Raw genomic sequence first — 27,592 nt, forward strand, 5'->3', positions numbered from 1 at the left:
TTCTGCCAACCACAGTTCCCACTACAGGCAAACAAGAGCCAGAGTCGGCCCCCCGTGTTTCTCTGACTTTACCACGTGGCTCTCTCACTCACCGCTGACCTCACAGCATCCTGGTTTCTTAAAATGCCAGGTGTGCTCTCACTCAGGGCCTTTGCACTGGCTGTTTCCTCTGCCTAAATTATGACTCTCTCCAGCCCTTTTCCTGCCTGACTTCTCCTTGTCATTCCAATCTTGGCTTTGGCGTCACCTCAGAGATATAGAAATTCCAGTAAACTTCTAGTCGTCACTCTGGTTGAAGTTGTCACAAAGCACCAGCCATGGCTGCTGGTTTTCTTGTCTGTGTGTGTATTCGGTGCCTCTCACTCCCTCCTTCTTAACTGCCACAGGGGTCGGGAACTTGTCTGTCTGTGTCTGTGACGCTAGGATGGTGTGTGGCACATAGTAGGTGCTCAGTAAACATCTGCTAAGATGAGCAGCGGTTCTCAACCTGTGGGTCGCGACCCCTTTGGGGGTTGAACAGCCCTTTCATAGGGGTCGCCTAAATACATCCTGCATATCAGATATTTACATTACGATTCATAACAGTAGCAACATTAGAGTTATGAAGTAGCAACAAAAATAATGTTATGGTTGGGGGTCACCACAACATGAGGAACTGTATTAAAGGGTCGCGGCGTTAGGAAGGTTGAGAACCACTGTGCTAAGTTATCGCATGGCCCTGGGGTAGGATGGCTGGGGTTTCTGCTGCTGCATCAACGTGCTACTACAGGGCAATAGTGAGAGCACAGCTTCCAAATCACTGCACCTTGAAACGGATAGTTCGTGATGTGTCGTTGCATTGTTTGTATTGTTTAAAATTCTACGTGTAAAGGGAAATGTTTTGTATATTGTTGTGTCGCTCTATTTATACTTTGTACAAATTGAATTCATATGAAATGCTATGGTATGTACCTTGCTGAGGGGTTTTCAAAGGAACTGGGCCACTCAGTATGAAGGATCTCAACTCTGGTGGACAGAATGACACCCTCTTCCTCACATACTTCTCTGTCCCTTCTCTTTCAGAAAGTGCGCCCTTAACTTACCAGGGACTCTCTGAGGGGTGGCTGTTCTCCTAGGCCTCCTAAGGGATCAGGGCTTTTGGGAACATGAAAGGCAGGGCAGCAGGTCATGAGCCCAACATTTGGAAACGAAAGTTGTAGGAAGAGTTTTCCGTCCCAGGCTACGGAGATCAGGCTGGCTAAGTCCGGAGGCAGACAAGCAGGGACCCTCTTGGGACTGGTTTCTAGAGTGGAGTCCGTCTGTCTGAGCGGAGTCAGTCCCTGGTTCCAGTGCCTAGCCATCCCTACAGCTGTCGGTTAGTCTGCCCCCCGGATATGGGGTATAACGCCCCGGCCGGGTGGCACCTGGATGCCAGGAGATCCCTGTGGACTGGAGTCCGCCTGACTGAGCAGAGGGAGTCCATCCTCCGGGTGCTGGCCGTCATGGTAGACCAGGTGGCTGGTAGTATCCAAGGTCAAACCCATGCCCCAGGTAGGTATTTCCCGGGTGGAAAGGAACCCGTGCTTCTGTGGCACTCCGACCACAGGATGATGGCCCAGCACAGCCCGGAGGCTAGCTGGCGTGCCTCTCACGTCCAGCTGGGAGTTCTTATCTGTCTCTCCCTGGATGGGGAACCAGCCCACCGTTCCTGGAGAGATCCCTTTGGGTGAAACTTGACCCTGAACCCCTCAAGCTTCTTTGGCAGCAGAGCCTGGTCCCACCATCAAGTGGACAGTGGAGAAGTTGGGTCAGTTAATGGCACCCTTACGTTTAATACTATCCTGCTGTTAAACCGGTTTTCCCATTCTCAGGGAAGTGAATGGAGAATGAGGCCTCCTTAGATCAATGTGTCTTTTCCATACATACAGCCTGACTCGCTGAAATGACCCTCAGCTATATGCTACCTATAAACTCTATAATTGCTACAAAGTCTGAGAGAAAAACACACACAAGTGGAAAGAAACATCCCAAAAATGGATAAGTGAATTTGTCTTTTGCCAGCATTTGCCAATCCTTGAGGTATTAAAAACGACTGCACTTGCCCTAACCGGTTTGGCTCGGTGGATAGAGCGTCGGCCTGCGGACTGAAAGGTCCCGGGTTCGATCCCGGTCAGGGGCATGTACCTGGGTTGCGGGCACTTTCCCAGTGGGGGATGTGCAGGAGGCAGCTGATCGATGTTTCTGACTCTCTATCTCTCTCTCTTCCTCTCTGTAAAAAATCAATAAAATATATTTTAAAACAACAACAAACAAACAAACAAAAAAACAACTGTCCTATCCCTAACCGGTTTGGCTCAGTGGATAGAGAGTTGGCCTGTGGACTCAAGGGTCCCAGGTTCGATTCCAGTCAAGGGCATGTACCTTGGTTGTGGGCACATCCCCAGTAGAGGGTGTGCGGGAGGCAGCTGATCGATGTTTCTCTCTCATTGATGTTTCCAACTCTCCCTTCCTCTCTGTAAAAAAATCAATAAAATATATTTTTTTAAAAGACAGAGAGAGAAAACGACTGTCTTTGTTTTACAAATAAAGTCTTTACAGAGAAGAAAAAAAAGCATGCCCTTAATTGCCATCTGATGAAACCTAGTTCCTCATGTGCTGTGTGAACTCCAGGAAAAGGCAAGTAGGCCACTGAGAAGACACTTCCTGTGGACCCGGGACCACAGCAACTGCATGTCTGTGGTCTTGGCCAAGTGCGTGCCGTGGGCCTTCTTGCCGCCACGTCTCCCTCTGGCCGTGGACGGTTCGTTTCTGTCCTGTCAGAGCCCTGCTTGCGGGTGTGTCACATCCACGGACTTTACCGTGTACAGCCGGAGCAAGACCGCTGCCAGTGAGAAACGAGCAGCTGCACGTCCTAAGCAAGACCCAAGAGGCACTGTGGCATGCAGTTGTTTTCAAAAAGGGAAGATGATAGAACTTAAAAAGTAGAGCGATAACAATTTCATTTTGTTTGGGTTTTTTTCTCTTTTCTTTTAAATTTATTTTTTATTATTGACAATATTACAGATGTCTCCCATTTTTCCTCCCTTTGGCCTCCTCCACCCAGCCCTCACCCCACCCCAGGCCTTCACCACACTATTGTCTGTGTTCATGGGCTCTGCATATAAGTTCTTTGGTTAACCTCTTCCCACCCACCCCTGCAATTAGTACTTTTTAAAAAATGTATATTTTTATTGATTTCAGAGAGGAAGGGAGAGGGATAGAGAGATAGAAACATCAATGATGAGAGAGAACCACTGATCAGCTGCCTCCTGCATGCCCCCCACTGGGGATCAAGCCCGAAACCCAGGCATGTGCCCCCGGCCAGAATCAAACCTGGGACCTTTCAGCCCGCAGGCCGATGCTCTATCCACTGAGCCAAACTGACTAGGGCCACAATTTTTAAAAAAAAATATATTTTATTGATTTCTCACAGAGAGCAAGGGAGAAGGGATAGAGAGCTAGAAACATCGATGAGAGAGAAACATTGATCAGCTGCCTCCTGCACACTCCCCACTGGGGATGTGCCCGCAACCAAGGTACATGCCCTTGACCGGAATCAAACCTGGGACCCTTCAGTCTGCAGGCCAACGCTCTATCCACTGAGCCAAACCGGTTAGGGCACAATTTGTACTCTTTAATCCCTTCACCTTTTTCACCATTCTCCCCAATACCCCTCCCACCTGGCAACTTTCAAAATGGTCTCTGTATCTATGAATCTGTTTATCTCCTGCTTTATTTGTTTTTAGATTCAATTGTTGATAGATATGTATTTATTGCCATTTTATTGTACATGCTTCATTTAAAATTTTATTGTACATACTTCATTTAAAATAATTTTATGATTATTAAAATTTTTTTACAAAAGTTTATTCTTTCTTTTTTTTAATATATTTTTGTATTGATTTCAGAGAAGAAGGGAGAGGGAGAGAGAGATAGAAACATCAATGATGAGAGAGAATCTTGGATCTGCTGCCTCCTGCATGGCCCCCACTGGGGATCAAGCCTGCAACCTGGGCATGTGCCCTGACTGGAAATCAAACCATTACCTCTTGGTTCATATGTCGATGCTCAACCACTGAGCCACGCTGCCTGAGCCAAAAGTTTATTCTTAAATGTACAACAGTCTCCAAGACAACACTTCATTCTACCTATAGGTGGCAAGACATGTTATGACAGGGAATCCAAATGTTGAAACAGAAATGGAATGAAGGATCACCCAGGCACAGGAACTGCTAGCTCACTTTTTGCCAAATTTCTTAATCCCACCTGTGGCCAGAGGGCCCCTCCCCACGGCATTTAACTCAAGTTTCTTCAGCTCCTCTTTTTGCTTCTGCTTGAATGCCTTATCTTCCTTGGCCTGCTTCTTGGGCTACTTCAGGGACTTCTTCTTGTGGCCAGACATGATGCCTCAATTGTTCATATTTTTATCGTTTTTTTTTTCTTCTTTTTAAAGAAAACCCTTTAACATTTCATGTAATACTGATTTGGTGGTGATGAACTCCTTTAGCTTTTTCTTGTCTGGGAAGCTCTTTTTATCTTCCATTCTAAATGACAGCTTTGCAGGATAGAGTAATCTTGGTTGTAAGTGATTGCTTTTCATCACTTTGGATATTTCTTGCCATTCCCCTCTGGCCTGCAAAGTTCCTGAAATCATCTGATGGTCTTATGGGAGCTCCCTATACCAGTAGACAACTAACTGCTTTTCTCTTGCTGCTTTTAAGATTCTCTTTGCCCTGGCTGGTGTGGCTCAGTTGGTTATGCATCATCCTGTGCACCAAAAGGTTACTGGTTTGAACCTCGGTCAAGCATGCGTATGGGAGGCAACCAATCAATGTTTCTCTCGCATCAATGCTTCTTTCGCTCTTTCCCTCTCCCTTCTTCTCTCTCTCTTAAATCAATAAAAACATTTTTTAAATATATTTTTATTGATGTCAGAGAGGAAGGGAGAGGGAGAGATAGAAATATCAATGATGATAGAGAATTACTGATCAGCTGCCTCCTGCACACCCCACACTGGGGATCGAGCCCGCAACCCAGCCACATGCCCCAACCAGGAATCAAACCTTGACCTCTTGGTTCACAGGTTGACACTCAACCACTGAGCCACAACAGCTGGGCAAAACATTTTTTTTTAAAAGAGTCTCTTTTTTTCTTTAACCTTTTGCTTTTTAATGATGATGTGTTGTGGTGAGGGCCTCTTTTGGTTCATCTTGTTTTGGACTTTCTGTGTTTCCTGGACTTGCATGTCTATTTCCTTCACTAGGTTAAGGAAGTTTTCTGTCATTATTTTTTCAAACAGGTTTTCGATTTCTCTTTTCTCTCATACCCCTATGATGTGAATGTTGGAATGCTTGAAGTTGACTCAGAGACTTCCTACGTTATCTTCATTTAAAAAAAAATTTTTTTTTATTGATTTCAGAGAGGAAGGGGGAGGGAGGGAGAGAGAGAAACATCAATGAGAGAGAAACACTGATCGGCTGCCTCCTGCTGCCCCCTATTGGGGATAAGTCCGCATGCGCCCTGGCTGGGAATCAAACCGGCAACCTCTTGGTACATGGGTCAATGCTGAACCACTGGCCACACTGGCCAGGCTGTTCTAATTCTTTTCCCTTCTAGAGCACTTTGTAACCCAGAATGTTATATTCCTTTTGGCTTACAAAGTCATTGCAGCTTGAGTCCACATTTGTTCTCATAGGTTTGTTTGTGTATATTTAACCTTTTATTTTTTTAACTTTTTATTTTGAAGTAATCACAGATTTACAGAGCTGCTCATTAAATTGTCCATGTACACATCAGTATAGAGTATAGACTCATGGAGTCTTATTTTATCATGGTCATTTACTATCATCATTCATTTTGATGCTCAAATTGTCCCAGCTTTGGATAGAAGGAGTCTCTTCAAAGTAGCCTTGAGTCTGGAGTGGCGCCATCATGTTTTGAGTACTTCCTTACTTGTTGCTAAAGGGTTCCATACCCGTTTCCAATGTGTTGGCCAGAGGTTCCCCCACACCGGCAAGTAATTCTTGGACACCAGCTGGGTATCCTACAAGTCAACTCAATTCTGAAACTACCTCTGTAGGTAATCATCAGATCCTACAGGTTAAAGGCTCCGTCTCCTAAGACTGCACACTCCCGTCTCCCATGTCAGATACCCAGGTTCTCTATCACCTATGCTTCTGACACTGGCTATAGATGGGAGGTTCCAATAGCCCCTCTTTGGGTTTGATTAATCTGCTAGGATGACTCACAGAACTCGGAAACATTTCACTTGCTAGATTACTGGTTTATTATAAAAGGATGTAACTCAGGTACAACCAGATGAAAAATGCATAAGGCAAGGTATGGGGAAGGGGCACAGAGCTTCCCTGTCCTCTGAGCCCACACTCTCCCCCCGCTCCCCCCCCCTCCCCCCCCCCCCCCCTGTCTCCAATCGTCCAACAACCCAGAGCTCTCTGAACAGTCCCCTTTTGGGATTTTTTGGCGGCCTTGTTACATAGGCACCATTGATTGATTATGTCACTGGCCATTGTTGACCTGTTCCACCCCAGCTCCTCTCTGCTCCCTGGGGGTCTGGAGATTGGGGTGTGTCCCCTGGCAACCAGCTTCCACCCTCAGGTGCTGTTCCAAAGGCACCTCATTTACAAACAAAAGACACCTTCTCCAAGAGCTTTAGGAGTTCTAGGCCAGAAACGGGACAAGACCAAGTACTGTATATATTTCTTATTGTAAATCACAATATCACAGCCACCAGACCATGTTCTGAGCTCATATTCTACACCCTTTGCTTCAGCCAGAATCAGCCATTTCTCCAAGAAACCCTGGCTCCATTTGGAGTCGATCTTGGCCCTGGGTGTGCTCTTCGCTATTGAGGTGTTACTGCTCTGGCCGCTCTCAGGAAACAGAGCTAAAGCATATTTGTGAGTGATACACATTCACATCTAGTTTTCCTGTATCTGTATATGTTGAAAACCATGAGTCCATCCCAATGTATTTAATTCTAGTTCAACACCGCAGGGTTCATTCTGTTTTTCCTCTTCACGGATTTGTAACTCCTTTTTCTGATAGTAAGAACCCTGCCCCATTCGCCTCAGCACTTTCACTTATTTAATCAGTGGTTCCCTCCTGCACGCCGTCCACCTCCCCCACTCTCCTCTCCACTCCCTGGGCTCCTGACCCACTGCTGACGGCTCCCCCGTGACGCCCTCCTCACCTTTCCTGGGCTCCCCCACCCAGGGCTGCGTCCCCCCCTCCAAAGACACGGGCTCCCTCAGCTCAGGTCCTCACGGGTGTCTGACCGTCTAACGGTCTGGTCTCATCTGCTCCTTGTTTAAATTATGGGGAGCAGATATTACGGCTTCCAGTGAATGGAAGCACAAAGCTCGGCTTTTGTGAGGGTTAAACAAGTTCGCCCTCACTCCTGGCAGCATTCCAGCATTTTGGGTGAACTGGGTAAGCAGCATTCCTGCACCCCATACCTGCGGGCTGGGAGAAACCGACCCCGAGACACAGCAGCCTCCATCCCCTGAGTCGCTGGCTCCTTAATGCCATTGAGTTGTGTGATGTTGATCACCCTGATAGGGACGCCCTTCGGCCTTGGAGTGGGTCAGTGTCCCGTCCTCACCGTGCTGGCCTGTCCCTCCCAGGCACCTGAGGACAGAGCCCCGCAGAGGCAGGCAGGGTCTCCACGAGTCTGAGTGTGCAGTTTGGGGAGATGCCTGTTACCAGATCCGGTTAAGGAGGCTTCTCTCTATTCCTGGTTTGTAAGGGTTTTTTATCATTAATATTTTACTTGGTTCTATTTATTTTTGCATCTTTTAAATATATATATTTTTATTGATTTCAGAGAAGAAGGGAGAGGGAGAAATAGAAACATCAATGATGAGAGAAAATTATGGATCGGCTGCCTCTCGCACCCCCGCCCCTCCCCATTGGGGATCAAGCCCTCACCCCAGGCATGTGCCCTGACCAGGACTCAAACCGTGACCTCCTGGTTCATAGGCTGATGCTCAACCACGGAGCCGCGCCATCGGGCTCTCTTTGCATCGTCTGGGTCAGGGTTTTTCCCCTTTAGGTGACTACGGTGATCTACACGGAAAGATTTTCATCTCCATTGATTCCCATTGACGTTGACTCACTCTGACAGGTTTGAAAGTACCTGTGTGCAGAGATAAGCCTCTTGCTGATGATTCATATGCGCCCACGTGGACGCTGCTGGCTTCGTGTGCTGGTCGTTCCTGTAGCCATTTCAGCTCTCTCCGTGGATGGGCCACGCCTTCCTGATGGAGCACCGTCCGTTTCTTTGTATGATGAGTGGGTGAGTTTTCTTTTTCTTGTCTTTTTCTTAATATATTTTTATTGATTTCAGAGAGGGAGAGAGAGAGAGAAACATCAATGATGAGAGAGTCATTGATCGGCTGCCTCCTGCACGCCCCCTACTGGGGATCGAGCTCGCAACTCAGGCATGTGCCCTTGACCAGAATCGAACCTGGGACCCTTCAGTCTGCAGGCCAATGCTCTATCCACTGAGCCAAACCAGCTAGGGCTGGGTAGCTTTTCTTGAGTGTCTTCTCTGAAGCAGTTGATTGGGGCTCTCTCTTCCTGGAGGGCCTGAGGGTGCTGGTCCACAGAATGTCCTCATGGCCTCTGGGAGAACTTAGCACAAACCCCATTTCTGGAGCGTGATTCTGCAAGGCCAGGAGCTACCTGGGCCCAGCGAGCAGGCAGTGCCACACAGCAAGAATGGAGGGACGTGTGCCTCCGGGGCCTTGCGGGGGTGCTGGGCATTCCTGGGCCCCAACCATGATCTGAGGGGTTTTTCACAGCAGCAGAGCCCCCAGGCACCCAGGTGCGGGGTGCGGGCAGCAGTGTGCCCCGTGCTTCCCTGGGGATCTCGTTGAATCCTCACGTGTGAGATTCCCAAATGAAAAACACTGGAACTAGGGTCCAGAACTGCCCAGGCCCAGTGACACCAGAACTGACTGAGTCTGAATCACACTCTTTCCCTGACAATAAACCTCTGCCAGCTCCCCGAGCACCCACCCCCCTCGGGGCAGGGGACGGGGAGGGGGGGGGGTGGCATGCTGCAGCAGTTTCATGGCTCCCTGGTGAGTCTGGAATTGGTTTGGGAGACCTCTAACCTATTGGATGAAATGACCCCGAGAGCGCCCCCAACCCCCACAAGCTTCTGAGTCCTCCAGCCCTGGGCCTGTGTCATCCTGTCAATGAAAAGGAGTGAATCGCCCTTAAGGCCATTGAGTTGTGTGATGTTGATCACCCTGACCGGTTTGGCTCAGTGGATGGAGCATCGGCCTGCGGACTGAAGGGTCCCAGGTTCGATTCTGGTCAAGGGCATGTACGTTGGTTGCGGGCACATCCCCAGTGGGAGGTGTGCAGGAGGTGGCTGATCGATGTTTCTCTCTCATCAATGTTTCTGGCTCTCTGTCTCTCTCCCTTCCTCTCTGTAAAAAATCAATAAAATATATATTAAAAAAAAGAAAAAGAAAAAGAGTGAATCGCCCTGACCGGTTTGGCTCAGTGGATAGAGCGTCGGCCCGTGGACTGAAAGGTCCCAGGTTTGATGCCGGTCAAGGGCATGTACCTTGGTTGTGGGAACATCCCCAGTGGGGAGGTGTGCAGGAGGCAGCTGATCGATGTTTCTCTCTCATCAATGTTTCTAATTCTCTATCCCTCTCCCTTCCTCTCTGTAGAACATCAATAAAATGCTATATATTTTTTTAAAAGAAAGAAAAAGGAAATGAGTGAATTTCTGAAAACATTAGAATGATTTTTATTTAGGGCCTTGCTGTCTGCCCGAGCGAAGAGCTTTGAGGAGCCTTGACAGTGCTCCGACTCTGGGAAAGTGGGGGCACTGGTGTGGAGTCAGTGCGTCTACTTCAGTGGCCGGCAAACCACGGCTCGCGAGCCACATGCAGCTCTTTGGCCCCTTGAGTGTGGCTCTTCCACAAAATACCACGTGTGGGCGCGCACGTACAGTGCGAAGTTGACTTAGAACTTTAAGTAAAGTTTATTAAGTTAATTTTAGGGAACATTGTGGAGTGAAAGAAGATGTAGTGTCGAGGATTGAGAAAGGAATGTTGAGATGGTTTGAACATATAGAGAGGATGAACGAAAGGAGATAGACGAAACAAGTATACAAGACGAGTGTGGATGGGAGAGTTGGAAGGGGTCGACCTCAGTGAACGTACCTCAATCAGACTGAGGACGTTTTTAGCAAAGGCCAGCTTAGGAGTACCCTAATCAAGTTAATAACAATGTACCTACCTATATAGTTTAACTTTTAAAAATTTGGCTCTCAAAAGAAATTTAATCGTTGTACTGTTGATATTTGGCTCTGTTGACTAATGAGTTTGCCGACCGCTGGTCTAGTGCATCAGAAGTTGCAGTGATGGCACATGCCGTGTAATGATGCACAGTTTTACCGAATGGAAGCGAGGTACAGAGAAATGAGGTTGAGTTGCCCTGCCCCCTGGTGTCAGGATTTTTAACTACAGTCTGGAAAGAAACGACTTCACTCTGAGGTGATTTATTTATCCTCACTCAAGGATTTTTCCATTGATTTTTATTTTATTTTATTTTTTTTAATTTATTGCTTAAAGTATTACAAAGGGTATTACATATGTGTCCATTTTATCCCCCCGCCCTAGACAGTCCCCTAGCCTCCCCTATCCCCCAGTGTCTTATGTCCATTGGTTATGCTTATATGCATGCATACAAGTCCTTTAGTTGATCTCTTACCCCCCTCCCTCCTGCCCCCCAACCCTCCCCGGCCTTCCCGCTGCAGTTTGACAATCTGTTTGAGGCAGCTCTGCCTCTGTATCTATTATTGTTCAAAAGTTTATAATGGTCTCTATTATCCATGAATGAGTGAGATCATGTGGTATTTTTCCTTCATTGACTGGCTTATTTCACTTAGCATAATGCTCTCCAGTTCCATCCATGCCGTTGCAAATGGTAAGAATTCCTTCTTTTTTACAGCAGCATAGTATTCCATTGTGTAGATGTACCACAGTTTTCTAATCCATTCATCTACTGATGGGCACTTAGGCTGTTTCCAGATCTTAGCTATGGTGAATTGTGCTGCTATGAACATAGGGGTGCATATATCCTTTCTGATTGGTGTTTCTGGTTTCTTGGGATATATTCCTAGAAGTGGGATCACAGGGTCAAATGGGAGTTCCATTTTCAGTTTTTTAAGGAAACTCCATACTGTCTTCCATAGTGGCTGCACCAGTCTGCATTCCCACCAGCAGTGCATGAGTGTTCCTTTTTCTCCACATCCTCTCCAGCACTTGTCGTTTGCTGATTTGTTGATGATAGCCAGTCTGACAGGTGTGAGATGATACCTCATTGTTGTTTTGGTTTGCATTTCTCAGATGATTAGTGACTTTGAGCATGTTTTCATATGTCTCTTGGCTTTCTGAATGTCCTCTTTTGAAAGGTGTCTATTTAGGTCCTTTGCCCATTTTTTGATTGGATTGTTTATCTTCCTTTTGTTGAGTTGTATGAGTTCCCTATAAATTTTGGAGATTAGGCCCTTATCAGATATGACATTGGCAAATATGTTTTCCCACACAGTGGGTTTTCTCGTTGTTTTGTTGATGGTTTCTTTTGCTGTGCAGAAGCTTTTTATTTTGATGTAGTCCCATTTGTTCATTTTCTCTTTAGTTTCAAGTGCCCTAGGAGCTGTATCAGTGAAGAAATTGCTTCGGCATATGTCTGAGATTTTGTTGCCTTTGGATTCTTCTAGAATTTTTATGGTTTCCTGTCGTACATTTAAGTCCTTTATCCATTTTGAGTTTATTTTTGTGTATGATGTAAGTTGGTGGTCTAGTTTCATTTTCTTGCATATATCCGTCCAATTTTCCCAACACCATTTATTGAAGAGACTATCTTGGCTCCATTGTATGTTCTTGCCTCCTTTGTCAAATATTAATTGAGCTCCATTGATTTTTAGAGAGAGTGCAAGGGAGGGGGCGAGAGAGGGAGAGAAACATCATTGTGAGATAGACGCGTGGACTGGTTGCCTCCTGCACGCGCCCGGATTGAACCTGCAACACAGGTGCAAGCCCCTGCCTGGGAATCGAATCCGAGACCCTTCAGGCCGCGGGCTGATGCTAACCACTGAGCACCAGCCAGGGCTTGGAAGTGACTTTGATCAGGATGTAGAAACAACAGGCCCTGTTTCCTGCGATCATTGATCTTCAGCGTTGAAACTGTGTGGGTCACACACCGGATCCCTCCCCCGTGGTTTGTGCCTTGTGCCTTCGTAAGAGATTTTAGGAAAGTTCTTTCTGTGTTTTCTTAGTTACTAGTTATGGTCGGTAAGCACCCTCGCCCTTCCTCAGGCCCTTCCCAGCCAAGGGCTGCGGGTGACAGGGTGGGAAAGTGGCTGATTGGAGGGGCCAGCCCGGGCATCTGACGTCTCTGGCGCTCACTGGCGGTTTAGACGTCCTCCTGGGCTGTCGGGAGGTCCTGAGTGGCTCCCCCGGACACACACCCTGGCACAGCGAGCGCTGGAGCACCCGGAGTGGGGCAGGTGGCAGTGTGGGGCGGGTCAGGGCAGAGGAGGCTTTCCCTCTGAGCCTTCTTCCCCCTCCTCCCGACCCCCCCCCCCAAATCGCCACGCCTTCGTCCCATGAGTAGAGAAAGGAAAAATGACTTGGGGTCACGCTCCTGCGTTGGTCTGCTCAGGCTGCCATAGCAAAATGCCACCGACTGGGCGGCTCAGACACAGACATCTATTCCCTCACTTTGTGGAGGCTGCGAGTCCTCGATCAAGGGGGTGCGGGTGGGGGAGAGGGCTCGCTGGTCAGAAGGGCACCGTCCTGCGGTTCGGAGCCCACCCTGACGACCTCGTTTGACCTTGATCACTTCCTCGCAGGCCCCGTCTCCACATACAGTCATGCTGGGGGTTAGGGCTTCCACGTGTGACTGGAGGGGTGGGGGGCGGCACAATTCAGTCCATAGCAGCTCTATATTGTTTCTTACAAAAAAAATCATGTATCGATAGTCACACTTTTATCTTACTTTACTGGGAGTTTTATCACCCTCGGTAAGTTGGGAACAGAAGAAATCTGGCAGTTTGGGTGGGTGCCTTTATTTCAGTCCCCACCTCTTCTGAGTGCCTCCAGCAGACGGTGGCCCTGAGCTGAGCTCCTGTCCCCAAGGCCTGCTGCCTGCCAGTCAGGGGGGTCCCCCGGGGGGCTGAAGAGCAGGTCTGAGATGTCTGGAGCAGCACTGGACGTGAGCCAGCAATGGACAGCAACGAAGGTCTAATGAGCGTAATTAGGCCAGTGACCGCGCACGGGGACAGACGCGCCATGTGAGGGAGAGGCGGGCGTGCACGGGAGGGGCTCATGGAGGGAAGACACTTTGCAAGCAGGTAAAGCCCAAACACATGTGCTTGGTGTGGCCTCATCCACAGCTGTGACTGGCAGCGGTGACCGAGGCACCAGGTAACGTTTTCGGTAAGCTGGGCTTTTCCTCATGCCTGTTGCAGAAAGGCACGGCCTTAAAGTAATAAAGCTGGCCCTGGCCAGTGTGGCTCAGTTGGTTGGGTGTCGTCCGTGCACCAAACGGTTGCCAGTTCAATTCCCTGTCAGGGCTCATGTCCAGGCTGTGGGCTCCCTCCCCAGTGGAGGGGCGTAAGGGAGGCAACCGATAGATGTTTCTTTCTCTCTCCCTCTCCCTTCCTCTCTCTCTAAAAAAATCAATAAGAACATATTTAAAAATAAATAAGTAAAGCTGGTAGCGTGGCCGTTTGTCATCACAGCGCCTCAAGACATACGCCTGGTTAACACCGTAGACGCGACAGGCGCGTTGTCTCCTTATTCACAGACGTCTGGGCAGCTTCCGTTCTTCACAATTATGAACAGCGCGGTCATGTGCATCCTGTAAATGCAGCATTCCCAGGGGCCCGCCTTCCCATGGGACAAACTCTCAGCACAGGAGTTTGGAGACCAAAGGACACACACTTTTCAATATTGATTCGCATTTCAGAACTGTCCTCCCCAAAAGGCTGCACCAGTGCACATACCCTGGGAAGAGAAATAAGAAAAGCCTCGGGCCTAGCCGGTTTGGCTCCGTGCATAGAGCGTCGACTTGCGGACTCAACGGTCCCAGGTTCGATTCCGGCCAAGGGCACATGCCCAGGTTGTGGGTTCAGTCTTCAGTGGGGAGCGTGCAGGAGGCAGCAGGAGGCAGCCGATCAATGGTTCTCTCTCATCATTGATGTTTCTCTCTCTCCCTCTTCCTTCCTCCCTGAAATTATTAAAAATATATATTTTTAAAAAGCCTTGGGTAGTGTCTTCATTATTTAGAGTTTTCATTTTGAGAGCAGTAAATTCCTTGGTGTGTTTTTGGTGTGTGTGTGTGTGTGTGTGTGTGTGTGTGTGTGTGGTTCCTGGCTGTGGTGGGGTCTCAGAGGCTTGCTGTTGCATAAATAAAAGAATGAGCCCTGACTGGTTTGGCTCAGTGGATAGAGCATCGGCCTGCGGACTGAAGGGTCCCAGGTTCGATTCCCGTCAGGGGCATGTACCTGGGTTGCAGGCACATCCCCAGTGGGAGGTGTGCAGGAGGCAGCTGATCGATGTTTCTCTCCCATTGATGTTTCTGGCTCTCTATCCCCCTCCCTTCCTCTCTGTAAAAAAATCAATAAAAAATTTGTTTTTTAAAAAAAGAATGAAAGACAGATGCCAGGCCCCCAGCAGCCCACATCACAGGTGCACACCCACACCCTCACCAAGCTGCACGTTCCCATCTGAACCACTCCCTTGGAGCTGGGAGTCAGGGCATGCTGGGCCTGTGGGGAGGGGCGAGACCGGTGTATCCCTGGACTCGGGGAGGAGCTACGGGTCAACCTGGAACAGGCGCAGAGCCTCACGTGCCCTCAGAGAGCCAGCAGGGCCCAGCGGAGGAAAGTCTGTTGATTTGTTTGCCTCTGAGACACACACACCGTGGCAGCTCCTGTGAACTCGGGGAGGAAATAGCTGAGGCCAGGGGGTCTTGGAGGGTTGGATGGGCAGAGGGCCAGCAGGAGGCTCAGCCTGTAAAGGGAAGTGCAAGAGAGGAGGGTGAAGAGGCTCACGCTGCACTGTCTGATGGCGGCGGCAGTGGTTACAGACAGACTCACCACAGCGCAGGCCACCTGAGAGGCGCCACTTTCAGGGTGTTTTCTACAGGGGACGGGGGGTGTTCTGTGGACAAACAACCCAGGGTCCCAGGGGCTCCGTCTCTGCACTGCAGACAGAGCCCTGAGCGCCCAGCCAGATGTCGGCACCGATGTCCCGCTCACTGCATCTCGCCATGACGTTCAGGGACCGTCATCAGCTCCAGGCCTCACTGGGTCTCCCTCATGCTCGGAGTGTGTGGAAACCCACGATGCCACACCAGCCCTCCAGAGCCCCCGGGAGGCCAGTTCTCTGCTGGGGAAGCACCTCCATGTCATCGAGGCCCAGGTCTGACCCCTCCATATCTCCTGTCTCCTCCGCTGCCCCTCTGACACTGTTGCTATCTTTCCAGGCCAGGGGCAGCTGGCAGGACCCCCTAACCCCAATGTCAACTCAGATGCATCTAAGTGTTGGGGACAGCAGAGAAGAAGACAGTGTGGCCTGCATGAGTCCGGCGTGGGCGACTTCGCTGCGTGTGCAGCTGATCGCCTCAGAAAACCCAGAACCGACAGCAGACGGTTCTTTCTGGGCCACTGCCGGGGACACTGCTCCCACTCTTGCTTGTGAGCTGGGATTTAAAACGGGCCCAGGGGCTGCTCATCTCCCCAACATTTTTACTAGGAAGACTATGAATTGTCTCCCCTAGGACTTGTCACAAATCCTCCCATTATAATTGGCTACTCTAATTTTGATATTGTTCGCCACCAGGTTGTTTGTGGCCATAGCGGACAGTGGGGGCGCAGCGTCGTAGCGGACAGTGGGGATGCAGTCGGGCGAGTTGTGATTCCGTCCTCGCGTGTGTCCATTGAGTGCCAACTCACCCAGACACTGCCTGCCCTTGTATCATTTCATACAGTTTTGGTTCAAGTCTGCCGTGGGCTCAGAATTTTACTGGGGATTGGTTTCGCACCTCTCTCCCCCCTCCGCCCGCCCCCCCCCCCCCCCCGCCCCTTAGTACAAGTTCTACCATTTGTAGCTGAAATGTTAATAAAGACAGGTGTTCTCCAAGGACCACGGTGGCTTCGCCTTTGGCCCACACGCGCCCTCTTGTGGCCATGGTGTGAATGCAGGTTGTTAGCTACTGACTTCATTCAAACCGGGTTTCTTGGGGGGTTTTAAGTTGAGGAAACGCCCCTGGGTCAAATTCTGCACATAAAGTCGCATTTTACTAACATTTCGTATCGCGCTATTCAAAAACGCCTGAGGTGTGGCCCCGCGACAGCAACCAAGCTGTCAAGATTACAGGAGCCCAAAGGAGTCACCCCGTCACCCCTGAGCCTGCCCCGCCAGCATGGAGCCTCCGTGCAACAGGTGGGTCTCTGGGGTCCGAGGCTTCCTGGCCTGCACCCCAGCCCCCAGTTCGGAGGCACTGGCAGAGCCAGGGTGCGAGCCTGAGGCAGTGCTCAGGGACTGACTGCTCGCCGGTACAGCTGATCATGACAGCAGTTTTCAAAAGGCATATCCTTTCCCTCACCAGTGTCTCCTTCTAGGATTTGTCTACAAATACTTGGATATGAGTGCAAAATGATGCATTTCTTGCCACATTTTTGCAAATTGAAAACGCCTAGCCGAAACCGGTTTGGCTCAGTGGATAGAGCGTCGGCCTGCGGACTGAAAGGCCCCAGGTTCGATTCCGGTCAAGGGCATGTACCTGGGTTGCGGGCACATCCCCAGTAGGAGATGTGCAGGAGGCAGCTGATCGATGTTTCTCTCTCATCGATGTTTCTAACTCTCTATCTCTCTCCCTTCTTCTCTGTAAAAAATCAATAAAATATATTTTAAAAAAAGAAAAAGAAAACGCCTGTCAGTCAGGGACTGTCTGAACCAGGGTAGCTCAGCCTTGCAGTGGGATATTACGTAACAGCTGAAAGGGCTGCTGGGGCATTTCTCTACAACATTAATGTTAAGAATAGGGAGGTGGCACCTTGTATGCATTTTTTAAATTGGGGGGGGTGGGGGGACTCCACCAGATATGTCTAGGAGAAAACACTGGTCACAGCCCTGGCCTCTGGAGAGAAAGCCGGGACCCAGGGGTTGGCGGGAGGCAGTCTCTCTTTCTCCTTGGGCAATTGGCATTTTAAAAATCCTTAAGAGAACCATAACCGGTTTGGCTCAGTGGATAGAGCCTCGGCCTGCGGACTGAAAGGTCCCAGGTTCGAATCCGGCCAAGGGCATGTACCTTGGTTGCGGGCACATCCCCAGTAGGGAGTGTACAGGAGGCAGCTGACCAATGTTTCTAACTCTCTATCCCTCTCCCTTCCTCTCTGTGAAAAATTAATAAAATATATATATTTTTAAACTTAAATGTTAAAACATATTTTAAAAACATCCTTAAGAGAATGGTGAAAGGAGGGAAGCCAGAGCCCTTGACACTGATCACTCCCCTCACCAGTCATGCTCATTATCCCCGCACCAACCCGAAGCTTGGAGGTGGGTGATCAGAGGTTTCACCTGAGCGGGGGCCCACCCGGAAGGGGGATTGGAGGCCGCAGCACAGAGAGATCAGGGTTTCCGCGGAGTGCAGGCCCAGCCGCTGTGTCCGAGCACGAGCACCAGGGGTCGCTGTGGCCCATAAATCCTGCAGCGAGCACAGAGTTGGAGATACTGGAGCCCTGGGCTGAGGCCCCAAGGTTTTAAGACCCGCTCCTCACCTTCATCATAATGTTACACTCAGCACGTCCCTTGGGATGTGTCTGACAACCTCCAACCCAGACCCAGCCCCCCTCCTTCAAGGTATGCAGTATTTGCATGATCTGCTTTGTTGGAATTAAAACGGTGTGGTATTTGCATATCATTTGCATAGCTTTTATAGATTTGTCTTGATTTTGTGAGCCAGTTTGGTGGGAGACGAGACTGGGGAACAGGTCCTGGGCCACCTTTGGGTGTGGGTGGACACGGCGGCCCCCACCCTCCCGGTTCCGTGAAACCACGTCCCCGCTTGCCTGGTCGGGAGCCCTAGGAAGGCATGCTCTGTCCTCTTAGGGGCCCACGGATTCACTGAGGCAAAGGCCACCGGAACCCAACAGGGTCCCAGGTGGTGGGACCCAGGACCGACTGGGAGTCGCCCAGCCATGGAGGCTACCCTGAGGGATCTAGGCCAGGGCCGCTCAGATGGTCACTCAGGTTAAATGCAGGTGCTGGCCAGGTGTCTGGGCGGAAGGGCTGCTAATATTCTTCCCAATCCACACATGTTAACCTCGCGCTCCTTACTAGAGAAGAAAGCCTAATGTTCATCATGCGAATTCATTAGCAAAGTATCTGGGGTTGGTTGGCAATTTTTAAAAGGCTGGGCTTTAGGTTAGAGTTTTCCAAGTGGGGGGCCGAATACCTGGAGTGTGTGGTCCTGACTGGATAATCGCCCCGCCTGGGCGGGGCCCCACATACGCCCACGTTTGGCACCGGCTGAGACCGAGCGGCTGTCAGAGTCCTAGGGGTCCTTATTTTGGAACTAGAGGCCCAGTGCAGGAAATTCATGCACTGAGGGGGATGGAGAGTCCTGCACCCTCTTGCAGTCCGGGAGCCCTCAGTCTGTCAGCTTAGTCAGATATCCTTAGTGCTCTGCTGTGCTTGCCAGCCGTGAGCCTGGTTTCTGGCTAAGTGGCACTCCCCCTGTGGGAGCACACTAACCTCAGGGGGCAGCTCCTGCATTGAGCGTCTGCCCCCTGGTGGTCAGTGTGCATCATAGCGGCCTATAGCTCTGCCATTTGGTTGATTTGCATGTTAGCCTTTTATTATATAGGATAGGGAGAATTTAAAAAGAGAGGGATGGCACTCCAACTCAGAACACACATCCAAATGGAGCCAGAGGACCTGAATTTTAAAGTAAATTACAAGCACAGGGTCATCTTGCCCCCATTCTGCTGACTGGGGACACCTAGACAGGAAGACAAGAGCCGGGTCATCTGACTGAGATCTGCAGTATTAAAGGGGCTCCCCCTGGCCCACGGTGGCACCAGTTAATGCAGGAATCGCCAGCAGGCACCAACACAGCGAAGGTAAGTTTGAGGAGAGTGTTGGTGCATTCTCACTCGCCTCCCCCAACCAAAAATCAGGGCCCGAGCTGGTTTGGCTGAGTGGATAGAGCATGGGCCCTCGGACTGAAGGGTCCCGGGTTTGATTCCAGTCAGGGGCATGTACCTTGGTTGCAGGCTCAATCCCCAGCCCCCATCGGGGTGCGTGCAGGAGGCAACCAATTGACGTGTCTCTCCCACATCCTTGTTTCTCTCTATGTGACTCTCTTCCTCCTTCCACTCTCTCTAAAAATCCATGGAAAAAATATCCTCAGGTGAGGATTAACAAAGAAAATGAATCGGGGAAACGGAGGCCCACATTCTGTACTCCCCCCCCTGCCCACCTCCCTGTGGCCCTCAGGCCCTTCGAGCCTCCTCCAGCTCCTGACCCTGGGGCTGCCTGGCCAAGGCGTCCTTACCCCAGGGACACCCTGTCAGGAAGGGCTCGCCCGCCCCCAGGGGCCAGCCTATCCTGCCAGAGCCCATTCTGAGCCCTGCCTCTGCCCCCATGTGCCGCCCGCCCTGAGCCCCCATGCCCCCCTCTGTGAAGTGGACATAGCAGTAGCCCCGCCTGTAGGGCTCCGTGGGAACCTCCTGAGCACGTCCTGTCCCAGGAAGCGCTGAGGGTGGTGTCCACGCTTACGGAGAGCCGGGGGGTATATTGCCCCCATTTTGTCAAGGGGGATACCAAGACAGGAGGCCGTTGTCAGCCCAGGCCGGCCCCCCTGGTGAGTCTCCGGGGGCTGCCCGGGGGCAATCTGACAAGGATCCTGTTTATTGATTGGGCCCTGGCTGCGCTTCCCCTGAATCCAATCCCCGCTCCACCTCCCCACCAAGCCCTACAGGAGCCATCTTTTTTTGTTTGTTTGTTTTAACTAAATAAAAGTTTATTTTCACAATGTTTGAGAAGGATCCGTCTTTAGCACCTCTCTCTCTTCACCGGCCCCTCACTCCTCCTCCCGTAAATACGTTCCGACCCCAGGGCCTTTGCACTGGCCTTTCCTCTGCTTGGGGACCTCTCTTCCCTCTTTTGCCTGGCTAACTGCCTTGCCCCAACCCACACCCTTCTCTGCTCCCCAACATCTCCAGCCCTGGCCCCGCCCCAGCTTTCTTCTCCCCTGAGTCCCTCCCTACTCACTGGCCAGCCAGCTGTCCTATGACCTCAGCCAAGGGCTAGGGGCACGTGAGGGGCTGGAGGCGATGTTTCTCCACCTGACACCTTGTTCTCTCCTGGAGCAGAGATGAGGCGACTCCAGCAGCTGCTGTCCTGGCTCCTGCTGATCTCCCTCAAGACCTCCGATTGCAGCCCAGTGACACACAGGGGCCTGGGCTGTGTGTCCTAGAAACAAGTCTGTCCCTCTCTGGTTCTCAGCCTTACACCTGCCTGGCCAATGAGCCCTGGGAAGGGTTGAGAAGTGAGGAGAGCTGTGGTCTGGGGCCGGGGGCAGGGGGGGTGGGGAGGGCGCGAGTCAGTGAGTTAGTTGGTTGTCAAAGTTTTCCCAAAGCTTCTGGTTTAAATTCTTGGGGCAGGCAGGCACACGTTCTGGTCCACCTGGACCCCGCCCCTCACCTGATCCCCTCCCTCTGTAGAACCTCCCTGCATCCCCTCCTGCCCCAGGACCCTGACTTTGGTCCCGCCCCTCATCTGACATCTGATCCCACCGAGCCCTGGCTCCACACCTTCTCACCTAAAGCATCTGCACCCTGCACTGCTGCTTCTGCCCTGAGCCGTCTCCATCTCCAGAGCTGCTCAGAGTCACCTGGGACAGGGGCAGGGTCGGAAATTGGAGTTATGACCGTGGTGAGGTTGGCTACTGTCCCTGGGCCCTGGAACTCCTTCCCAGTCCCTGGGGTTAGAGGGGCTCATGTGCAAACCCCTTACAGGTTTTCCTCCAACCCTCTCTGCACCTCAGTCTCCCACCTCCAAGAATGGCCACAACTTCCCATCCTCCCAGGGCCACTGATAAGGGTGTGAGCCTCGAAATGGGAGTTTTGAGGCTCCCCGCATGGGAATTTGGAGGCTTCCCCTGTCCAAGCCCTAGTGGAAGTTTTCAGATCCCCTGGGCCAGGGCATGGGAAGATTTAGGGTTCCAGAAGTATGTCCAGGCCAAAGTTAGGTAGGCTGTGGCAGCTTCAAGTTCCCCCCACATGCAGTTTCAAGAGCCCCACTTGCAGTTTCAAGGTTCCCCACATCAAATTTCAAGATGGAAATTCCAAAGGGCCTCTTAATCGGTGCCTGGTGAGACCCCATACCCAACCCCTGGTAAAGATCCCTATTCCAGACTCCAGGAGGCATCTCCAGATCTACCACACCAGAGTCCTGGAGGGAGTCTGGAGGCCCTCTGACCTGGTAGGGAAATGGAGGCCCTGATTTAGTTGCTTTTGGAAGTTTTAATATCCCTCACCCAGCACTACTGCAAAGCGCTGGGAGGAGGCAATGGCTGAGGCAGGGGACCTGGGGCTGCCTGGGACACCACGACTTCCATCCCCGAGCCTCTCCTGTGTGTTACTGAGCACCCCCTGCAGCCAGCTAGCATTCTCCGGGACCTGAGGGAGAGGCCACTGTTGGTCCCGTCCTCTGCGAGGGAAACTGAGGCTGGAGGGTGACTGGGGGCAGGGCCTGGTTTAACCCAAGAGGCTAGATTTTGTGCTCAGGGATCTCTGGTGGCCCAGCAAGGGTCCACCCAGAGACCTTCCCCCACTGAGGAACCGTGGGAGCCATGCAGGGTGTGTGTGCACGGGTGTGACCAGAGCTTGTGGGAAGCCAGAGACACCCAGGCCCACCAGTGTGGCTCAAGCTGCAGCTCTGCCTTTGGCCTCTAGGGGCTTCCCCAACCCAAAAGACAAGGCCCCTCTCCTGCTGTCAGCAGGGCACTGGATCCTACATCCAGAATCAGGTCCTGCTACCCAGGACACCAAGTGAGCCCTCGAAGCCTCAATTTCCCCATCTGTATAGTGGGGGCAATCACAGGAACAGGGAGGGATCAGTGAAGAGATGCAAGCAAGGTGCTTCAGCATCCAGTAGTCTCAATGAATGTGTGAGTCACCCGACCAGCCATGGCTCAGGGCAGATGGACAGAAGGTGGTGCTGAAACCCGGCCATGGGGCAAGGAGCACTTCTGGGGAGAGACACTCGGGTCCACTTGGAACACAAGAACCCAAAAGGCCTGGGGAAGTCTAGAGGCCCAGAAGGGGGTCAGACCCACAGAGGGGTCTGGGGTGGGTGTCCTCAGGCTGCCCTGACCTCCCTTCATGTGGTCAAGGCAGAGCTTCCTGTGGAACATCAGCCCAGTTATAGGCGCCTGACTATTGGGTCTGACAGCTGTAGAGGGGTGAGCTCCCTGTTTTCAGGAGCATGCAAGCAGACAATGGATCTCCAACAGCAGCTGGTCCAGGGGACCAAGCCAAGGGGCCTGATTCTCCAAGGACACACTCGGAGGCAGGCCACAGCCTGCTGACAGGAGACTGAGGGTGGTACCGCCAGGGGCTGGATTCCCTGGTCCGACAACAGGTTCCAAAGCGCTAGAGCACGGACATTCCTCAGCTCTGGGCATCGGCAGGCCACTCCTGCCTGATGAAATGTAAGCTGGGCCTGGCCCCATGGACTGCGTGTTTTTCCAGTGGCTTCTTCAGCCACGACCTGACCACAACCTAGATTCCGTTGGGTTGGCCATTTCCAAGCGTTTGTTTTCAGCTGGGCCAGACAGTGGGTGCGGACCAAGGCCAGGGCCCAGGCCTCCCAGAAGGCCTGGAGAGGCGCCCCCAGGCTCCCACTTGAACCTCCCTCTACCCAGAAGCCCCTCGTTAAATACCCTCAGCAGCCCTGGCTGGCATGGCTCAGTAGCTGGAGCATCGGCCCAAGCACCGAAGTGTCAAGGGTTGGATTCCTGGTCAAGGACACTTACTCGGGTTGCAGGTTCGATCCCCGGCCCCAGTCGGGGCCTGGGCAGGAGGCTACTAATTGATGTGTCTCTCCCATATTGGTGCTCCCTTCTCTCTCTCTCTCTCTCTCTCTCTCTCTCTCTCTCTCTCTCTCTCCCTCCACATTCTCTAAAAGTCAATGGAAAAATATCCTCGGGTGAGGACTAACCAAAAATAAATAAAGCACTGAAAATATAATTAGATCTTTCCGCTTACCTTTCCTTGATACTATTTCTTTAGGAAAAAAAACCAAAAACACTCAGCAGTCAAATGTCAAAGGATGGGGGACGACCTTGCGGAGGAGGCCTGAGGGGCGCTTGTGTGTCCCATGCAGAGGGGTCTCCATCCCCAGCCAGGACCCCAGGTGCAAAGACACGACCCTGGGCAAAGCTGGCTTACGTGAGCCTTCCCGTCCTGTCCCTCCGACTGCAGGGTCAGCATTGAGACCAGGCGGCCACAGCTGCAGGTCAGAGGCCAGGGTTACGTGTGAACCCGCCCTGTGGGGCCCTAGGCAAGGGACTTCCTCTCTCAGCCTTGGTTTCCTCGGCTACAAAATGGGGATGATAATGGAACCTGCCTGAAGGGTGGTTGGCAGAATACAACCCAATGCATAGCAGGTGCTTCATAAACCTGAGGTCTCCCCCGGCCTAGCTCCGCCCCCGCATCTGATTGACAGCCCCTGAGCGCAGAGGCTGGGTCCGCCAGGGGAGGTAGTGAACTGTGGTTTGTCTGGCTGTGTCCCTCCCCCGCTCAAAACCCTCATAGGCAAAAGGTAAACTCCCCAGCAGGATTCAGGACCTTTGGACATCTGCTCTTGGTTTGGCAAATTCCTCTTTATCCTCCAAAGCCTACATCAAATGCCCTCTCCTGCCGAAAGCCTTCCCTGGGCCCCATTCGGGGCTTTCCCAGCCCCTGGCCCTCCTGCTGGCCCAGCCCTGACCCTCTAGGCAGGGGTGTCCCTGCCTTGCTCTGCAGAATGGGGCTCTGTGAGAGCCAGTCCAGAGCTGGGCATCAAGCATACGTGTACCCACAGGTCTGCGTGTAGCCATCACGTGGGCACATACGTGTGTCTGTCTGTCTGTTCCTGTCCCTATGCCAGGCCCCAGGATAGGCAGCCAGGCCAACTCCCCCCAGACCACCTGGGAGAGGGGTGTCTTTAGAAGAGCGGGCTGAGCAAGACCCCTTCCTGGCTCAGCCCGGAAGAACTGGGGGTGCGAGCGCCAGCCTCGGCCTCCTGCTCACCATTAAAGCGCAAGCTCCATCTGGGGGGCGAGGGGGGGGAGGGAGGAGGGCGGGTCCCAGGGAAGAGCTGAGTCCTGAGTGGGAGCTCCCCGCCCCCGCCTTGGTGGAGGCCCTGCAGGCAGCCTTGGAGGACATACCTGAGGTTTGGCAGCCCCCGCTGGCCGGCCCCAGGGCTGAATCAGCAGGAGGAGCCGCAGGGCTTCCCAGGAAAAGCGGCTGGGACCGCGCTCCCCCTCCCCGCTCCCAGCCCACGCTGCCGGCCCCGAGAGGGCGGGAGGCCCACGTGCACCTGGCTGTGGCCCAGTGTGCCTGGGGGCCAGGATTGTGGGGGTTGTGAGGGCTAGAACCGCCCTTACTAGGGCATTCTGGACATCTAGTGTCAGAGGCCCCAAATGGGGGGAGAAAGCAGGGTGACCGTGGGTGTGTCGACGCCCTGTGCTACCACGTGACCTTTCGTCACGGGCCTGCCTGTGGGGGTGCATCTGCCTGTGCGGCTGTGAAGGTGGGACAGTGTCCGGCGTGTCCCCTGTGTCCAGCGTGTCCCCTGTGTCCAGCGTGTCCCCTGGGTCCAGCGTGCTGGGCGAGTCGAGCCATGTGCACCTTGGGCGGGTGACTCCATGTGGGGCTGCAAGTGGGCGTGGCGTGCAGCTAAAGGGGTAGCAAGGCTCCGGGAGGGAGTGTCTGACCGGGGAGGACGGGGACAGAGCATGACAAGGACAGTGTGACCTTGGGAATGATGACAGGGCGTCTGGCTCCATGTGCCCTATCCACTGTGCTACACAGTGGCTGTGACTCTGGGTAGGGTCGTGTATGTCCCTGCTGTCCCCTCATCCCTGAGTTCCCACCCTCCTGCCTGCCCAGACCCCACCCCAGACCCTGGGGCCTGGCCTCAGCTCCTGCCCTGGGAGGGGTCAGCGCAGTTACCTAGACTGCTCTTTCTCTGCCGTCGCCCTGCCTGTTTCCACCACGAAAGCCAAGCCTTCCCCCGACCCGGCTGAAGCCAGGTCTCCCCGCCAGGCTGGCTCCAGTCTTTGGGGTCTGAGACTGGGTCAGACCCAAGTCCGAGGGCTGATGAGAGAGACAGACAGGGCAGGGGAAGTGGTGGGTGGCCAAGCCAGGTCCACGAGGCCCCGATGGAGGAGCCAGAAACTTTCAGCCAGAACAGGAGGCAGGAGGGGAGGGGGCAGACCCCAGCTCCATAAAGACACACTTTGCCACAAGCTGAACCCTGCACCAACTCCAGGGGAGTCTTTGTTATGAGAAACTGTGCAAACTCCCCTGCTCTGGCACCTTCTGCAGCTTGCACTCACCTGCCAGAGACAACTCAGGGCCCGCCCTCCGCACTCAGAGCCCTGTTCACCTCCCTGGGTGTCGCCCTCCCACGGCTGCTCTCCATGCCCGCCTCAGGTTTTCCTCCGCCCGGCCTTCACATCTACCTTCGCAGCTACCTGGAATGCCCTTCCTGCTTTGCGACCTGGCAAACTCCTACACATCCTTCAAGACCCAGTGCCTATGTTCCCTGCTCTGGGGAACATTGTCCTTCTTCCCAGTTCACAGTGTCCCTATTTGCTGTGTGACCCAGGGCAAGTCCCTCCAGCTGTGAGGCGGAGGTGTGTGTGTGAAAATCACCTCCCTGAAAGCCTGTTTTGAGCCCCAAGACAATAAATAAACATTAGATGCTCTTAAAGTAGGTTAGACCTTGGGGGAGCAGGGGAGTGTGCATCCAGTCAGTGCTCAATGTGTGTTCATTTTTATCTTCCTCTTCTGGGGTTCTGTGGTTTTAAGACTCTCTTGTTTTAAACATTGTTCCAAGATTTTTCTCCCACTCACGGTGCTAGGAATTTTAAAACCCCTGGTTCTAAAATTATAAAAGTCTGAAATGCTGTGGGCGGGACCAAGGGCCTCCTTGTGCCCTGAGCTGACCCCAGGGTGGCTCAGGAGCCTGGGTCTCTGGGGGGCCTCATGCCCTCCTCTTCCCCTAGGCTGAGGGGTGTGGTCTGGCAGCCCTAGCTGTGGGGAGAGCAATGGGTTTACCACGAGGCTGAAGGCCAACTTTCCGGCGGAGGTGGGGACTCCTGGCTCAGCTGCTAGAATGGGGTCACAGGCAGCGGCCAGAGGCACAGGGCTGGCAGCTTAGGGCGATGGCTTTTTTTTTCTCTTGGAGGCTCAGGGTTGTTTTTTTTGTCATTGTTGCTTTTTAAAATATATTTTTATTGATTTGAGAGAGGAAGGGAGAGGGAAAGTGAGATAGAAACATCAATGATGAGAGAGAGTCATTGATCAGCCGCCTCCTGCATACCCTCTACTGGGGATTGAGCCCACAATCCGGGCATGTGCCCTTGACCAGAATCAAACCCGGGATCCTTCAGTCCACAGGCCGATGCTCTATCCACTGAGCCAAACCGGTTAGGGCAAGGCTCAGTTTTCTCATCTGGGAACTGGGGCCAGGTGCTGCCCTCTTGATGAGTTGTCAGCAGGATGGGGAGGAGCTGGGCCTGCGGTCCCCGCCTGGTGCCAAGCATTGGCTTGGGCTGGGCCTTCCGCCTGGTCCACGTCCCTCCAGAAGCCCCTGCTCACTCCTGGCCCAGCCATGGCAGCTGGGGAAGGAGCTTCAGGATGATGCCCCCCCCCCCCACTCCTGCCCCACCCCAGGGAAGGAGGGACAGACGTCTGCCCCAAACCCGCCTGCCTCAGGCCTGGCATTGGCCACAGACCCAATACTTTCTCAATGAAAGGTATTTGGCTATGGAGCCTGACACCTCATTACCCTTGGCCTGAACGCCAGCTTCGTCTGCTGGCTGCAGAGGGAGCCCCCTCTCACTCCTGCTGCTCCCCAGGACCCCGGCAGGCAGCGTTGAGCAGGCCCTGGAGCAGGCAGACTCAGAGTTTGGTCGTCTTGGGCAGGGGGCCTGCCCATCTGAGTCTCCCGTCAGCTGGGGGCACGCACACAGTAGGTGTGGACAAATGCACGTCTCCTGGCTCCGGAGTGGCCTCAAAGCTTCTCTCCTCTCCTGTCCATCACAGCCCATCCAGTTCGAGGCTGGGCTGCCAACACCTGGGGTGTCCCAAACCTTGACTCCAGCAGAGCCTCGGGGTCCACTCTCAGAGACTGGGGCTGATGCCCTTGGGTTCGAGCCTTCTCCCTGACATTCCAGACCCCCATGTCCACCAACTAGGCAGGGGCACGTGTTCCCACGAAGGGAATGGCCTAAG

At 52.6% G+C, this 27,592-nt stretch overlaps 1 pseudogene across 1 annotated transcript; it reads right to left on the reverse strand.

Moving 5' to 3' along the window:
* Nucleotides 1-4,255: 4,255 nt before the first annotated feature.
* LOC308520331 (translation machinery-associated protein 7B-like) lies at nucleotides 4,256-4,420 on the reverse strand (annotated as a pseudogene). Its single transcript has one exon. The product of its transcript is annotated as a translation machinery-associated protein 7B-like (transcript).
* Between the last annotated feature and the right edge of the window lie 23,172 nt (nucleotides 4,421-27,592).

This window comes from Myotis nattereri (assembly GCF_964212035.1).
Source record: "Myotis nattereri genome assembly, chromosome: 5".
Lineage (NCBI taxonomy): Eukaryota > Metazoa > Chordata > Mammalia > Chiroptera > Vespertilionidae > Myotis > Myotis nattereri.